This window comes from Bombina bombina, chromosome 3, assembly GCF_027579735.1.
Source record: "Bombina bombina isolate aBomBom1 chromosome 3, aBomBom1.pri, whole genome shotgun sequence".
NCBI classification, from domain to species: Eukaryota; Metazoa; Chordata; class Amphibia; order Anura; family Bombinatoridae; genus Bombina; species Bombina bombina.
This window is the reverse complement of record NC_069501.1, coordinates 1126121679-1126139924: the sequence shown is the minus strand read 5'-3', so window position 1 is coordinate 1126139924 and position 18246 is coordinate 1126121679. Positions and strand designations below refer to the sequence as shown.

The window sequence follows — 18246 nt, the reverse complement described above, 5'->3', positions numbered from 1 at the left end:
CAGCCTATTGCTGTGCTACATCTCATGCAAAATTGAACTCATAGGTCACATGCTCTGGCAGCCATATTGCTTTTTGCGACAAATTTCGACAAACACTTAAAAATCTTTAGCTCTGGAACTGCTTATGTTACAACTTTGAAACTCGCTGTGCTTAGTGCTACTATCACCTGAAATTGCTATTGCTCAAGAGAAGTGCCTTGGTCACATGATGTGGCAGCCATCTTGCATTTTGCGAAAATATTCAAACATCTTCTTCTCCTAAACCGCTTAGTGCAATGACACGCAATTTTGCACATATGCTCCTTGCAAGGTCCTCTACCAAGTTTGTTCAAACTGCGATTTTTCCATAATCAACATGGTTGCTGTGAGACATTAACCTTTTTATCGCCATTTAATTGCGCAATTTTGCACTTTATACATTAGTTTACAATATTTAACAATATTACAGTGTAATAGACACATGATTACACATAGTCATAACCCTTAAAGACAATATTGCAGTTAAAATTCGCATTGCGCAATCGCCTTCGTGAAATAAAACATTTGCAAATTTTCATGAAACTTCTGCAAATTGTAGAGGTCTATAGTGAGCATTAGTATGTGCAATTTGAAAGCCATACATTGCATAGCTTGGTGGCCATTTTGTTTCGTATGCGCCATTTTTAAAAACTATAAAAATCTTCTTCTCCGAAACCGCTTATGGGACAGACTTGAAATTTTGTTTATAGAGTTATCTTATGACTAACATTCAGATTTGTTCAAGATAAGTTGATACGTCATGTGGTTTGGCAGCCATTTTGAATTGTTCAAAATTGCTTAACGATATATTTAAATTAATAATAAAACAAAAACCGTTTTACAAAAATGCTTTATTTTTGCCATGTTTATTGACATCTATAGTGAGCACTATTGTGCGTAATATGGAGGCTGTATATCTTACGATTGGGCAGCCATCTTGGTTTACGCGAAAATTTCGAAAGTCTATTTTCTCTGCAACCGCTTATGTAAGAACTGTGAAATTTGCTGTACAGTCTTATATTGTTACCTAGATTCATAATTGCTCATTAGGAGAAAATCAGTCACATGATGCGGCAGCAATATCGGTTTTATGTTTATCGTAATTATTTGTAATTCAATACTTCCTCTTTTGAGTAAATTGCTCACAAAACACAAATTACTTATGCTAAACTCTTGAAATCAGGTATGCTGGTACAGCCTATTGCAATGCTACATCTCATGCAATATTGAACTCATAGGTCATAAGGTTACGCAGCCATATTGTTTTTTTTGCGACAAATTTTGAGAACTGCTTAATAATCTTTAGCTCTAGAACTGCTTATGTTGCAACTTAGAAACTTGCTGTGCTTAGTGATGCTATGACCTAGATGTTCCATTGCTCAACAGAAGTGACTTGGTCACATGATGTAGCAAACATCTTGCATATTGCGAAAATCTTTAAACATCTTCTTCTCTTAAACCGCTTAGTGCAATAAAGCGCAATTTTGCACGTATGCTCCTTGCAAGGTCCTCTACCAAGATTGTTAAAATTGCGATTTTTCCATAATCAACATGGTTGCTGTGAGACATTAACCTTTTTATCGCCATTTAATTGCGCAATTTTGCACTTTATACATTAGTTTACAATATTTAACAATATTACAGTGTAATAGACACATGATTACACATAGTCATAACCCTTAAAGGCAATATTGCAGTTAAAATTCGCATTGCGCAGTCGCCTTCGTGAAATAAAACATTTGCAAATTTTCATGAAACTTCTGCAAATTGTAGAGGTCTATAGTGAGCATTAGTATGTGCAATTTGAAAGCCATACATTGTATAGCTTGGCGGCCATTTTGTTTCGTATGCACCATTTTTAAAAACTATAAAAATCTTCTTCTCCGAAACCGCTTATGGGACAGACTTGAAATTTTGTTTAAAGAGTTATCTTATGACTAACATTCAGATTTGTTCAAGAGAAGTTGATATGTCATGTGGTTTGGCAGCCATTTTGAAATGTTCAAAATTGCTTAACGATATATTTAAATTAATAATAAAACAAAAACCGTTTTACAAAAATGCTTTATTTTTGCCATGTTTATTGACATCTATAGTGAGCACTATTGTACATAATATAGAGGCTGTATATCTTACGATCGGGCAGCCATCTTGTTTTACGCGAAAATTTCGAAAGTCTATTTTCTCTGCAACCACTTATGTAAGAACTGTGAAATTTGCTATACAGTCTTATATTGTGACCTAGAGTCACAGTTGTTCATGTTGAAGGAATTAGTCACAAGCTGTGGCAGCCATATTGGTTTACGCTAAAATTTTGAAACTGTGTTTTCTTTCCAACCGCTTATGTTAAAACTGTGAAATTTGCTGTATAACCATATATTGTCACCTAGAGTTACATTTGTTCATGTTGAAAGTATAGGTCATATGGTGTGGCAGCCATTTTAAAAAAACACAAACATTTCGAAAATGTGTTTTTTTTCCAAATGCTTATGTTAGAACTGTAAACAGTTGTTATATAACTTTATTTCTTCTGTTATGTGTGATCAGTCCACGGGTCATCATTACTTCTGGGATATAACTCCTCCCCAACAGGAAATGCAAGAGGATTCACCCAGCAGAGCTGCATATAGCTCCTCCCCTCTACGTCAGTCCCAGTCATTCTCTTGCACCCAACGACTAGATAGGATGTGTGAGAGCACTATGGTGATTATACTTAGTTTTTATGACTTCAATCAAAAGTTTGTTATTTTAAAATAGCACCGGAGCGTGTTATTACTTCTCTGGCAGAGTTTGAGGAAGAATCTGTCAGAGTTTTTTACTATGATTTTAACCGGAGTAGTTAAGATCATATTGCTGTTCTCGGCCATCTGAGGGAGGTAAAGGCTTCAGATCAGGGGACAGCGGGCAGATGAATCTGCATTGAGGTATGTAGCAGTTTTTATTTTCTGAATGGAATTGATGAGAAAATCCTGCCATACCGTTAAAATGACATGTATGTATACACTTCAGTATTCTGGGGATGGTATTTCACCGGAACTACTCTGTTAAGGGTCACTAATCCTTTTTAATAACTATTTATCATGTTAAACGTTTTTGCTGGAATGTAGAATCGTTTACATTGCTGAGGTACTGTGTGAATAAATATTTGGGCATTATTTTCCACTTGGCAGTTTTTTTGCTTTAATTGTGACAGTTTCGTTTCTCTTCACTGCTGTGTGGGAGAGGGAGGGGCCGTTTTTGGCGCTCTTTGCTACGCATCAAAAAATACCAGTCAGTTACTTTTATTTTTCCTGCATGATCCGGTTCATCTCTGATAGATCTCAGGGGTCTTCAAACTTCTTTGAAGGGAGGTAAATTCTCTCAGCAGAGCTGTGAGAATTCTTATAGTGACTGTGAATAAAAACGTTGCTTTGTATTTTTTATGTCAAATTTAATTATTGTTATTTTACTAATGGGAACAAACCTTTGCTAAAAGTTTTGTTATTTTAAAGTTTGATGCTATAACTGTTTTTCAGTTCATTATTTCAACTGTCATTTAATCGTTAGTACCTCTTTGAGGCACAGTACATTTTTTGCTAAAAAAGATTATAACCAAGTTGTAAGTTTTTTTGCTAGTGTGTTAAACATGTCTGACTCAGAGGAAGATATCTGTGTCATTTGTTCCAATGCCAAGGTGGAGCCCAATAGAAATTTATGTACTAACTGTATTGATGCTACTTTAAATAAAAGTCAATCTGTACAATGTGAACAAATTTCACCAAACAGCGAGGGGAGAGTTATGCCGACTAACTCGCCTCACGCGGCAGTACCTGCATCTCCCGCCCGGGAGGTGCGTGATATTTTGGCGCCTAGTACATCTGGGCGGCCATTACAGATAACATTACAAGACATGGCTACTGTTATGACTGAAGTTTTGTCTAAATTACCAGAACTAAGAGGCAAGCGTGATCACTCTGGGGTGAGAACAGAGTGCGCTGACAATGCTAGGGCCATGTCTGATACTGCGTCACAGCTCGCAGAGCATGAGGACGGAGAGCTTCATTCTGTGGGTGACGGTTCTGATCCAAACAGATTGGACTCAGATATTTCAAATTTTAAATTTAAATTGGAGAACCTCCGTGTATTACTAGGGGAGGTCTTAGCAGCTCTCAACGATTGTAACACCGTTGCAATACCAGAGAAACTGTGTAGGTTGGATAAATACTTTGCGGTACCGGCGAGTACTGACGTTTTTCCTATACCTAAGAGACTAACTGAAATTGTTACTAAGGAGTGGGATAGACCCGGTGTGCCGTTCTCACCCCCTCCAATATTTAGAAAGATGTTTCCAATAGACGCCACCACTCGGGACTTATGGCAAACGGTCCCCAAGGTGGAGGGAGCAGTTTCTACTTTAGCTAAGCGTACCACTATCCCGGTGGAGGATAGCTGTGCTTTCTCAGATCCAATGGATAAAAAATTAGAGGGTTACCTTAAGAAAATGTTTGTTCAACAAGGTTTTATATTACAACCCCTTGCATGTATCGCGCCGATTACGGCTGCGGCAGCATTTTGGATTGAGTCGCTTGAAGAGAACCTTAGTTCATCTACGCTAGACGACATTACGGACAGGCTTAGAGTCCTTAAACTAGCTAATTCCTTCATTTCGGAGGCCGTAGTACATTTAACCAAACTTACGGCTAAGAACTCAGGATTCGCCATACAGGCACGTAGGGCGCTGTGGCTAAAATCCTGGTCAGCTGATGTTACTTCTAAGTCCAAATTACTTAATATACCTTTCAAGGGGCAGTCTTTATTTGGGCCCGGTTTGAAAGAGATTATCACTGACATTACAGGAGGTAAGGGCCACGCCCTACCTCAAGACAAAGCCAAAGCTAAGGCTAGACAGTCTAATTTTCGTCCCTTTCGGAACTTCAAAACAGGAGCAGCATCAACCTCCACTGCACCAAAACAGGAAGGAGCTGTTGCTCGTTACAGGCAAGGCTGGAAGCCTAACCAGTCCTGGAACAAGAGCAAGCAGGCCAGGAAACCTGCTGCTGCCCCAAAGACAGCATGAACCGAGAGCCCCCGATCCGGGACCGGATCTAGTGGGGGGCAGACTCTCTCTCTTCGCCCAGGCCTGGGCAAGAGATGTTCAGGATCCCTGGGCACTAGAGATCATATCTCAGGGATACCTTCTAGACTTCAAATTATCTCCCCCAAGAGGGAGATTTCATCTGTCAAGGTTGTCAACAAACCAGATAAAGAAAGAAGCGTTTCTACGCTGCGTACAAGATCTGTTAATAATGGGAGTGATCCATCCGGTTCCGCGGTCGGAACAAGGACAAGGGTTCTACTCAAACCTGTTTGTGGTTCCCAAAAAAGAGGGAACTTTCAGGCCAATCTTAGATTTAAAGATTCTAAACAAATTCCTAAGAGTTCCATCGTTCAAAATGGAAACTATTCGGACAATCTTACCCATGATCCAAGAGGGTCAGTACATGACCACAGTGGATTTAAAGGATGCTTACCTTCACATACCGATCCACAAAGATCATCACCGGTATCTAAGGTTTGCCTTCTTAGACAGGCACTACCAGTTTGTAGCTCTTCCATTCGGATTGGCTACGGCTCCAAGAATCTTCACAAAGGTTCTGGGTGCCCTTCTGGCGGTACTAAGACCGCGAGGGATTTCGGTAGCTCCATACCTAGACGACATTCTAATACAAGCTTCAAGCTTTCAAACTGCCAAGTCTCATACAGAGTTAGTTCTGGCATTTCTAAGGTCGCATGGATGGAAAGTGAACGAAAAGAAGAGTTCTCTTTTTCCTCTCACAAGAGTTCCATTCTTGGGGACTCTTATAGATTCTGTAGAAATGAAGATTTACCTGACAGAGGACAGGTTAACAAAGCTTCAAAATGCATGCCGTGTCCTTCATTCCATTCAACACCCGTCAGTAGCTCAATGCATGGAGGTGATCGGCTTAATGGTAGCGGCAATGGACATAGTACCTTTTGCACGCCTACACCTCAGACCTCTGCAATTATGCATGCTAAGTCAGTGGAATGGGGATTACTCAGATTTGTCCCCTACTCTGAATCTGAATCAAGAGACCAGAAATTCTCTTCTATGGTGGCTTCATCGGCCACACCTGTCCAGGGGGATGCCATTCAGCAGGCCAGACTGGACAATTGTAACAACAGACGCCAGCCTACTAGGTTGGGGCGCTGTCTGGAATTCTCTGAAGGCTCAGGGACTATGGAATCAGGAGGAGAGTCTCCTTCCAATAAACATTCTGGAATTGAGAGCAGTTCTCAATGCCCTTCTAGCTTGGCCCCAATTAACAACTCGGGGGTTCATCAGGTTTCAGTCGGACAACATCACGACTGTAGCTTACATCAACCATCAGGGAGGGACAAGAAGCTCCCTAGCAATGGTGGAAGTATCAAAGATAATTCGCTGGGCAGAGTCTCACTCTTGCCACCTGTCAGCAATCCACATCCCGGGAGTGGAGAACTGGGAGGCGGATTTCTTGAGTCGCCAGACTTTTCATCCGGGGGAGTGGGAACTTCATCCGGAGGTCTTTGCCCAAATACTTCGACGTTGGGGCAAACCAGAGATAGATCTCATGGCGTCTCGCCAGAACGCCAAACTTCCTCGCTACGGGTCCAGATCCAGGGATCCGGGAGCGGTTCTGATAGATGCTTTGACAGCACCTTGGAACTTCGGGATGGCTTATGTGTTTCCACCCTTTCCGCTGCTTCCTCGATTGATTGCCAAAATCAAGCAGGAGAGAGCATCAGTGATTCTAATAGCGCCTGCATGGCCACGCAGGACTTGGTATGCAGATCTAGTGGACATGTCATCCTGTCCGCCTTGGTCTCTACCTCTAAGACAGGACCTTCTGATACAGGGTCCATTCAAACATCAAAATCTAACTTCTCTGAAGCTGACTGCTTGGAAATTGAACGTTTGATTTTATCAAAACGTGGTTTTTCTGAGTCGGTTATTGATACCCTGATACAGGCTAGGAAGCCTGTTACCAGAAAGATTTACCATAAAATATGGCGTAAATACCTATACTGGTGCGAATCCAAACATTACTCATGGAGTAAGGTTAGGATCTCTAGGATATTGTCCTTTCTACAAGAAGGGTTAGAAAAGGGTTTATCAGCTAGTTCATTAAAGGGACAGATTTCAGCTCTGTCCATCTTGTTACACAGGCGTCTGTCAGAAAATCCAGACGTCCAGGCTTTTTGTCAGGCTTTAGCTAGGATCAAGCCTGTGTTTAAAGCTGTTGCTCCGCCATGGAGTTTAAACTTAGTTCTTAACGTTTTACAGGGTGTTCCATTTGAACCCCTTCATTCCATTGATATAAAATTGTTATCTTGGAAAGTTCTGTTTTTAATGGCTATTTCCTCGGCTCGAAGAGTCTCTGAGTTATCAGCCTTACATTGTGATTCTCCTTATCTGATTTTTCACTCAGACAAGGTAGTTCTGCGTACTAAACCTGGGTTCTTACCTAAGGTGGTCACTAACAGGAATATCAATCAAGAGATTGTTGTTCCATCCTTGTGTCCAAATCCTTCTTCAAAGAAGGAACGTCTTCTACACAATCTGGATGTAGTTCGTGCCCTCAAGTTCTACTTGCAGGCAACTAAAAATTTTCGCCAAACTTCTTCCCTGTTTGTCGTTTATTCTGGACAGAGGAGAGGTCAAAAAGCTTCTGCTACCTCTCTCTCTTTTTGGCTTCGTAGCATAATACGTTTAGCCTATGAGACTGCTGGTCAGCAGCCTCCTGAAAGAATTACAGCTCACTCCACTAGAGCTGTGGCTTCCACTTGGGCCTTTAAGAATGAGGCCTCTGTTGAACAGATTTGCAAGGCTGCAACTTGGTCTTCGCTTCATACTTTTTCCAAATTTTACAAATTTGACACTTTTGCTTCTTCGGAGGCTATTTTTGGGAGAAAGGTTCTTCAGGCAGTGGTTCCTTCTATATAATGAGCCTGCCTATCCCTCCCGTCATCCGTGTACTTTTGCTTTGGTATTGGTATCCCAGAAGTAATGATGACCCGTGGACTGATCACACATAACAGAAGAAAACATAATTTATGCTTACCTGATAAATTCCTTTCTTCTGTTGTGTGATCAGTCCACGGCCCGCCCTGTTTTAAGGCAGGTAAATATCTTTTAAATTATACTCCAGTCACCACTTCACCCTTGGTTACACCTTTCTCGTTGATTCTTGGTCGAATGACTGGGACTGACGTAGAGGGGAGGAGCTATATGCAGCTCTGCTGGGTGAATCCTCTTGCATTTCCTGTTGGGGAGGAGTTATATCCCAGAAGTAATGATGACCCGTGGACTGATCACACAACAGAAGAAAGGAATTTATCAGGTAAGCATAAATTATGTTTTTGTGACATAACTACTTATATGGCATTGCAAAAATAAAGCGCTGGCCACCTCTATTGCTGCTTGCAGCTATATTTATTATTATTATTTTTTTTATTATTATTATTATTATTATTATTCCGCCACTTATTCAAATGCTTATAAAAACAACAGCATAACTCTAAAACTCATGAAACTTGGCACTATGCTAAAGATCTATGCTGTGCATAATCCTATGCAAAATAAATCTCATAGGTCATGTGATCTAGCAGCCATATTGCTTTTTGCGACAAATTTCGACAACCGCTTGAAAATCTTCTTCTCCAGAACCCCTTATGTTACAGCTGTAAAACTTGCTGTGTGTACTGCTGTACTGACCTAGAATAAAGTTTGTTCAAGAGAAGTGATTTAGTCACATGACCTAGCTGCCATTTTGAATTGTGCGAAAATCTTTAAACATCTTCTTCTCTGCAACCGCTAAGTGCAATGAAGCGCAATTTTGCACATGTGCTCCTTGCAAGGTCCTCTACCAAGTTTGTTCAAACTGCGAATTTTCCATAATCAACATGGCTGCTATGAGCCATTCGCCTTTTTATCGCTGTTTAATTGCGTAAATTTGCACTTTATGCATTATGTTTACACTATTTAACTATATTACAGTGTAGCAGACACATGAGTACACATAGTCATGACCCCTAAAGGCAATATTGCAGTAAAAATTCGCACTGCGCAGTCGCCTTCGTGAAATAAAACATTTGCAAATTTTCATAAAACTTCTGCAAATTGTAGAGGTCTATAGTGAGCATTAGTATGTGCAATTTGAAAGCCATACAATGCATAGCTTGGAGGCCATTTTGTTTCGTATGCGCTGTTTTTAAAAACTATAAAAATCTTCTTCTCCGAAACCGCTTATGGCACAGACTTGAAATTTTGTTTATAGAGTTATCTTATGACTAACATTCAGATTTGTTCAAGAGAAGTTGATAGGTCATGTGGTTTGGCAGCCATTTTGAATTGTTCAAAAACGCTTAACGATATTTTTAAATTAATAATAAAACAAAAACCGTTTTGCAAAAATGCTTTATTTTTGCCATGTTTATTGACATCTATGGTGACAATTACTGTGCATAATATGGAGGCTGTATATCATATGATCTGGCAGCCATTTTGTTTTATGCGAATATTTCGAAAATCTATTTTCTCTGCAACTGCTTATGTTAGAACTGTGAAACTTGCTGTATAACCTTATATTGTGACCTAGAGTCACAGTTGTTCATGTTGAAGGAATTGGTCACAAGCTGTAGCAGCCATATTGGTTTACGCGAAAATTTCGAAAACACGTTTTCTTTCCAACTGCTTATGTTAAAGCTGTGAAATTTGCTGTAAAACAAAATCTTGTGACCTAGAGTTACATCTGATCATGATGAAAGTATTGGTCATATGGTGGGGCAGCCATCTTGAAAAACGCAAAAATTTCGAAAATGTGTTTTCTTTCCAACTGCTAATGTTAGAATTGTAAAAACTTCTATAAAGCTTTATATTGTGACTTAGCTGCTTGTATGCCATTGCAATGCCGATGCGCATGGCCACCTCTATCGCTGCTTGCAGCTATATTTTGTTTGTTTTTTTTACTGTGAATTAATTTCAAGTTTCTCAGAATGTTACCATAATGCTTATTTGTTTTGCAAAAATACACATTTTCTTTCATGTAATTAGCAAGAGTCCATGAGCTAGTGACGTATGGGATATACATTCCTACCAGGAGGGGCAAAGTTTCCCAAACCTTAAAATACACCCCTCACCACACCCACAATTCAGTTTTACAAACTTTGCCTCCCATGGAGGTGGTGAAGTAAGTTTGTGCTAGATTCTTCGTTGATATGCGCTTCGCAGCAGGCTGAAGCCCGGTTTTCCTCTCAGAGTGCAGTGAATGTCAGAGGGATGTGAAGAGAGTATTGCCTATTTGAATACAATGGTCTTCCTCTAGGGGATCTATTTCATAGGTTCTCTGTTATCGGTCGTAGAGATTTCTTCTCCTACCTCCCTTTTCAGATCGACGATATACTCTTATATACCATTACCTCTACTGATTCTCGTTTCAGTACTGGTTTGGCTATCTACTATATGTAGATGAGTGTCCTGGGGTAAGTAAGTCTTATTTTATTTGTGACACTCTAAGCTATGGTTGGGCACTTTATATGTAAAGTTCTAAATATATGTGTTTAAACTTATATTTGCCATGATTCAGGATAATCAGTATTCCTTCATTCAGACTGTCAGTTTCATTATTTGGGATAATGCATATGAATAAATATTTTTTTCTTACCTCGAAAATTTTCAATTGACTTTTTTCCCTGCGGGCTGTTAGGCTCGCGGGGGCAGAAAATGCTTCAATTTATTGCGTCATTTTTGGCGCGAACTTTTTTTGGCGCAAAATTGTCATTTCCGGCGCCGTAGTTGACGCCGGAAGTTTGTTCGTAGTTACGTCATTTTTTGACGCATGCGTGTTCAGACGTTTTCTTGCGCCAAAAAATGTGGGCGTCGTTTTCGGCGTCAGAGGATGTGGTGTCATACTTGGCGCCAAAAAATATGGGCTTTGTACTTGGCGCCAATAATGTGGGCATCATACTTGGCGCCAAAAATGTGGGCGTCATACTTGTTCCACTTTTTTTCACATTATTTAAGTTTCATTTTTTTGTTGCTTTTGGTTGCTAGAGGCTTGTTTATTTTGCATTTTTTCCCATTCCTGAAACTGTCATTTAAGGAATTTGATAATTTTGCTTTATATGTTGTTTTTTTCTATTACATATTGCAAGATATTCAATCACTGTTCCTGTATCAAGAAATGCTGAGGGATTCCTGTTGACTGATATCAGTCCTACCAAAGCTGTTAATTTATTTTAATGTTATGAATGTTTATCTTTAGCTATGGTTTGTAATAAGTTATCATGATAAACTTTTACATGCAGAATCCATTAGTATTTATGCTTTATATATTGCTATTCTTTTTATATCTTATGTGCAAGATATACTTAGAAATTTATAAGAATATTTTTCTGATTCTATTTTAAAGGCTTTGTCTGACATCTCGCCTTCTAATAAAATTTTTAGGTCTTTTTCAAGCTTCTTTTTTAGTTGATGAAGTTTCAAATGACCAACAACGTAATGAATTATCCTTCTCTGATGGTGTTTTTTCTCATTCAGAATTTTTCTTCATCAGATATTGACACTAACAAATCTACTTTTTTATTTTTTAATAGAGTACATTTGTTCTTTGTTCAAAAGGTGTTGATTATTTTGGGTATTGAAGTAACTAGTTCTTTTGATTTTAAAAACTAGCTAACTTTTCAATTCTGCTTATTTATCTTCTGTGGTTTCTTCAGAGGTTTTTTTCCAGTCCCTGATACTAGGGAATGGAATAGGCTGAGAATTTTCTTTAGTCCTTCTTTAAGGTTTTTAAATTGTATTCTTTGCCGGCAGTTAGTTTTCAGTTTTGAGGAAAGATTCCCCAAGTTTATGGGGCTATCTCTACTCCTGTTTAAATATACTATTATTCTTATAGCAAATAGTATTTATTTTTTTCCTTCAGATGGTCGTATCTTATTTAAGGAAGATTATTTTCAGGTACTTTTCTTAGACCTGTAATTTATTTTGCTGATGTTGCAATTGCTTCATCTTTCTGGTTGGATACTTTAAGATCAAGAATCGGATTATGATTCGTTTAGCATTGTTTTAAGGACAAAATCTACTACTTATTTGAAGTTCAGACTAAGTGCTATTGCATTGTCTTGTTATCTTGCATTTGTTGATTGTGCAAGTCCAGTGTGTTGACTGGTCCTTTAACTTAATTAACATGCTAATAATTTCATTTGTGTTTTCATTTTATTAAATATTTTCGCAAATGAGGTTTAATCTATGTCTTTAGCTATTTTAGCTAGAAGAACTTTGTGATTTCAATTTTGATTTCTAAAATCCATATTTCTTTTTTTCCAAGATATTCAATTATTTGGTTCATAATTGGATTCAATTCTTTTAACTGATTACTCTGGGCTTCAAGATTGAGTTCTAAGACTAAAACTTTAAGCTTATATTAGTTTTCTGTTCTTACTAAGGAACGGAATCCTGAATTCTTCCCTAAGTAATGTGTTTATAATTGGAAGTTTTTTTCCTCATTCAATTAAGCCTTTTTAAAAGTTCAAAGTCAGCTCCCCAAATTTGCATATAGGTGCGGTTCTTATTCCAGCTTGGCTGGTAAGGGGCAGGTTAAGACTTTTTTGAAATTTATTTGGTTCTATTCGGTCCAAACTTCTTAAACTTTGGGTACAGAATACGTTTCAGAGTAAAACAGTCTGTGAGAAGTCTTTTTTTCTCTATCATATTCCAGCTATTCCAGTAAAACTAACACTTTCCTGAAGTGTGTTTCAGACCTATATGTTTTGGGTACTGGTGAAGTGCGGCTGGTCACCCGTTGGGGCTCAAGCGCTGCTCAGGCCTGGAGTTTTCTGGGGTATTTATTCCAGTTTCATTTTAGGAACTGGGTTTGGGGTTTTTATTCAAGACTATTCATTGTTCCAAAGATAGAAAATCTTTTTGAACTGTCATATAAGTGTACCATCTTTTAGAATGGTGTTTATATGGTCTATTCTGCCTTTTTGGTCATTGATGGCATTATTTGTGTACAATAGATGCATATCTTCATTTTCTGTTTTCATTCAGATTATTTTTTATTTTCTGAGATTCTCTTTTTTTGACAAGCATTACCAATTTGTTGCTTTTCCTTCTGGTCTAGCGACAGCTCTAAGAATCTTTTCAAGGTTCTCAGTGTTCCTTTTTGGACGGTATCGTGGTACTGGCTCAGTCTTTTCGTTCTGCAGAATCTCATACGATTCAACTTTGTTGTTTCTTCAAGACATGGTTAGAGGATCTTTTTATCAAAAGCTCCTTGATTCCTCACACAAGTGTCAGCTTTTTTAGGTTTCCAGATAGATTGTGTCAATGTTTTTGTCTCTAACAGACAAGTAACAAGTTTATTGGGTTCCGTTTGTCAGAACCTTCAGTCTCTTTTATTTCCTTCAAGTTGCTATATATGCATGGAAGTTTTAGGTTTCATGGCTGCAGCATTGGATTCGATTCCCTTTGCTCATTTCATAGGAAACCTTTCCAGTTTTTTATGCTGAATAATGGTGCAGGGATTCTAGGATATCACTTTTTATATCTTTGAATCCTAATGTTTAACTATCTTTGATTCGGTGGTTAAGATCACCATCATTTAGTTCTACAGGTCTCTTCGGTTCTTTCAACCTAGACCATGATCTCTACAGATGCGAGTCTTTTAGGTTGGGAGGCTGTCTGAGGATCTCTGTCAGCACAAGGGGTTTGGAAATCTCAGGAGGCGAGATTACCATTTGATATTTTGGAACTCCGTGCATTCTCAGAGTTCTTCAGTTTGGTTTCTTTTTGAAGAAGAAACGTTTTTTTCAGACAGACAATGTCACAACTGTGGCGTATGTCAATCATCAGGGTGGGACTATCAGTCTTTAGGCTGTGATAGAAGTATCTCGGATATTTGCTTGGGCTAAATCCAGCTCCTATCTAATTTCTGTGCAGGGGGGTTTCCCAGGTATACAGGGAGTGCAGAATTATTAGGCAAATGAGTATTTTGACCACATCATCCTCTTTATGCATGTTGTCTTACTCCAAGCTGTATAGGCTCAAAAGCCTACTACCAATTAAGCATATTAGGTGATGTGCATCTCTGTAATGAGAAGGGGTGTGGTCTAATGACATAAACACCCTATATCAGGTGTGCATAATTATTAGGCAACTTCCTTTCCTTTGGCAAAATGGGTCAAAAGAAGGACTTGACAGGCTCAGAAAAGTCAAAAATAGTGAGATATCTTGCAGAGGGATGCAGCACTCTTAAAATTGCAAAGCTTCTGAAGCGTGATCATCGAACAATCAAACGTTTCATTCAAAATAGTCAACAGGGTCGCAAGAAGCGTGTGGAAAAACCAAGGCGCAAAATAACTGCCCATGAACTGAGAAAAGTCAAGCGTGCAGCTGCCAAGATGCCATTTGCCACCAGTTTGGCCATATTTCAGAGCTGCAACATCACTGGAGTGCCCAAAAGCACAAGGTGTGCAATACTCAGAGACATGGCCAAGGTAAGAAAGGCTCAAAGACGACCACCACTGAACAAGACACACAAGCTGAAACGTCAAGACTGGGCCAAGAAATATCTCAAGACTGATTTTTCTAAGGTTTTATGGACTGATGAAATGAGAGTGAGTCTTGATGGGCCAGATGGATGGGCCCGTGGCTGGATTGACTCCAGTCCGACTCAGACGCCAGCAAGGTGGAGGTGAGTACTGGTTTGGGCTAGTATCATCAAAGATGAGCTTGTGGGGCCTTTTCGGGTTGAGGATGGAGTCAAGCTCAACTCCCAGTCCTACTGCCAGTTTCTGGAAGACACCTTCTTCAAGCAGTGGTACAGGAAGAAGTCTGCATCCTTCAAGAAAAACATGATTTTCATGCAGGACAATGCTCCATCACACATGTCCAAGTACTCCACAGCGTAGCTGGCAAGAAAGGGTATAAAAGAAGAAAATCTAATGACATGGCCTCCTTGTTCACCTGATCTGAACCCCATTGAGAACCTGTGGTCCATCATCAAATGTGAGATTTACAAGGAGGGAAAACAGTACACCTCTCTGAACAGTGTCTGGGAGGCTGTGGTTGCTGCTGCACGCAATGTTGATGGTGAACAGATCAAAACACTGACAGAATCCATGGATGGCAGGCTTTTGAGTGTCCTTGCAAAGAAAGGTGGCTATATTGGTCACTGATTTTTTTTTGTTTTGTTTTTGAATGTCAGAAATGTATATTTGTGAATGTTGAGATGTTATATTGGTTTCACTGGTAAAAATAAATAATTGAAATGGGTATATATTTGTTTTTTGTTAAGTTGCCTAATAATTATGCACAGTAATAGTCACCTGCACACACAGATATCCCCCTAAAATAGCTAAAACTAAAAACAAACTAAAAACTACTTCCAAAACTATTCAGCTTTGATATTAATGAGTTTTTTGGGTTCATTGAGAACATGGTTGTTGTTCAATAATAAAATTAATCCTCAAAAATACAACTTGCCTAATAATTCTGCACTCTCTGTAGACAATTGGGAAGCGGATTATCTCTGTTAATCAAGCTTTACATCCGGGAGAATGGTCTCTTTACCCAGATAAGTTATTCAATTTTTCAGATGTGAGGGCTTCCAGAAATAGATCTGATGGCATCTCATCTAAATAAGGAACTTCCCAGGGGCCTATTCAGGTCCTGGGATCCTCAGGAAGAAGTAGTGTATGCATTAACACTTCCTTGGAATTATCAATCTGCCTATATTTTTTCATCTCTGGTTCTTCTTTTTAGAGTGATTTTCTAAATCATCAGAGAGCAATCTTTGGTGTGGCTGGTGGCTCCAGCATGGCCACACAGGTTTTGGTTTATGGTTCTTGTTCGGATGTCCAGTTGCCAATCTTGGTTACTTCCATTAAGGCCAGACCTTATATCTTAACATTCGGGGGTTTTTTGGGGGTTTTTTTCATCAGGAATTCAAATTATTAATTTGATGGTATGAAAATTTAACGCTTTGTACTTAGTCATAGAAGTTTCTCTGACTCAGTGATTAATACTATGTTGCAGGCTCGTAAATCTGTGTCTAGTAGGATTTATCGAGTTTGGAAGATTTACATCTCATGATGCTCTTCTTATGAATTCTCTTGGTATTCTTTAGAATTCCTAGGATTTTATAGTTTCTTCATAAGATTTTGTCTACATGTTCCTTGTAAGGACAAATCTCTGCTTTTTCTGTGCTGTTTCACAGTAAGAATTGCTAAATCTTTCTGATATTCATTGTTTTGTTCAGACTTTGGTTCGTATCAAGCCTGTCATTAAGCCAATTTCTCCTCCTGGAGTCTTATTTTGGTTCTGAAGGCTTTACAGGCTCTTCTGTTTGAGCATATGCTTTCTTTGGACATTAATTACTTTCATGGAAAGTATTGTTCTTTTTAGACATCTCTTCAGCTAGAACAGTTTTTGAATTATCTGTTCTTTCTTGTGAATCTCCTTTTCTGATTTTTCATCAGGATAAGGTGGTTTTTGCTGTCCTCATTTCAATTTTTACCTAAAGTTGTGAATTCTTACAACATTAGTGGAGGAATTATTGTCCCTTCCTTGTGTCCTAATCCTAAGAATTCTTTGGTAAGATTCTTACATTTTTGGATGTGGTAAGAATTTTGAAATATGTTGAAGCTACTCAGTTTTCAGACAGACTTCTAGTCTATTTGTTATCTTTTCTGGTTTTAGGAAAGGTCAGAAGGCTTCTGCCTTTTCTTTGGCTTCTTGGTTAAAGCTTTTGATTCATCATGCTTCTTTGGAGTCGGGTTAATCCCCGCCTCTGAGGATTACGGCTCATTCTACTAGGTCAGTTTCTACTTCCTGGACTTTTATTATTATTATTTTTTTTTATTATCGGTTATTTGTAGAGCGCCAACAGATTACGCAGCGCTATCTTTTAAAAATGAAGCTTCTGTTGTTCAGATTTGCAAAGTAATGACTTGGTCTTCTTTGCATACTTTTACTAAATTCTACCATTTTGATGTTTTCTCTTCTTCAGAAGCAGTTTTTGGTAGAATAATACTTCAGGCAGCTGTTTCAGTTTGATTCTTCTGCTTATATTTCATTTTTTTTTCATTATAAAAATTGAAACTTTTGATTTGGGTAGTGGATTAATTTTTTCAGCGGAATTGGCTGTCTTTATTTTATCCCTCCCTCTCTAGTGACTCTTGCGTGGAAGTTCCACATCTTGGGTATCTGCTATCCCATACGTCACTAGCTCATGGACTCTTGCTAATTACATGAAAGAAAACATAATTTATGTAAGAACTTACCTGATAAATTCATTTCTTTCATATTAGCAAGAGTCCATGAGGCCCACCCTTTTTGTGGTGGTTATGATTTTGTTATGATACTTTTGCTCCTTTCTTATCACCCCACTTCTTGGCTATTCGTTAAACTGAATTGTGGGTGTGGTGAGGGGTGTATTTATAGGCATTTTAAGGTTTGGGAAACTTTGCCCCTCCTGGTAGGAATGTATATCCCATACGTCACTAGCTCATGGACTCTTGCTAATATGGAAGAAATGAATTTATCAGGTAAGTTCTTACATAAATTATGTTTTTCTCTGGTTTCTTGATTTTTACACATATGTATATGTGAGTGTATAATATATATATTTTGATTGTCAGTGCATTCCTTGGATCTGCTGCTCCTAAGCTCACTTCACTCTAACTGCTGGTGCTAAAGAGGGACATCTTTGTTTTAGTTATTTAACAAGCATTTAACCCTTTTGACCAAATGGCATTTTATGTAATTTTGTTAAAAAGTTTTCTTAAACCATTTTTATAATATTGTATTGAACACACTCACTTAAGTGGCAGAAAATTGTGGCAGTGAATCAGTATGGTCAGGCTCAGCCACTGATAGCAAGTAAAAAAATAAAAATAAGAGGTACAGTGCCTGCATTATTTAAAGGAAAATGCCATGTACCATCTTTCTGAGCTATCTCTGTGCATCTTTTCTTAAAAAAAAAAAGCCATGTGCCTGCATTAGGTAACTAATATCATTTTAATAAATTATGCAGCAACAAGTCATTTTTTTTTTAACATATCTTGTGCCTGAATCTTTTGTTAAAAAAGTAAACCATGACCCTGTATTAATAAGTTGAATCAAAGGTATAAACAGAGAGGGCCGAGATGCACAATTTAGCAAGCCAATGACTTAATAAATAAGAA

General features: G+C 38.5%; 1 protein-coding gene across 2 annotated transcripts in view; it reads left to right on the top strand.

Moving 5' to 3' along the window:
- The window catches only part of WASF3 (WASP family member 3), a 269443-nt gene that overhangs the window by 227143 nt on the left and 24054 nt on the right, over window positions 1-18246 (top strand). The gene's annotated exons all lie outside the window — the stretch shown is intronic.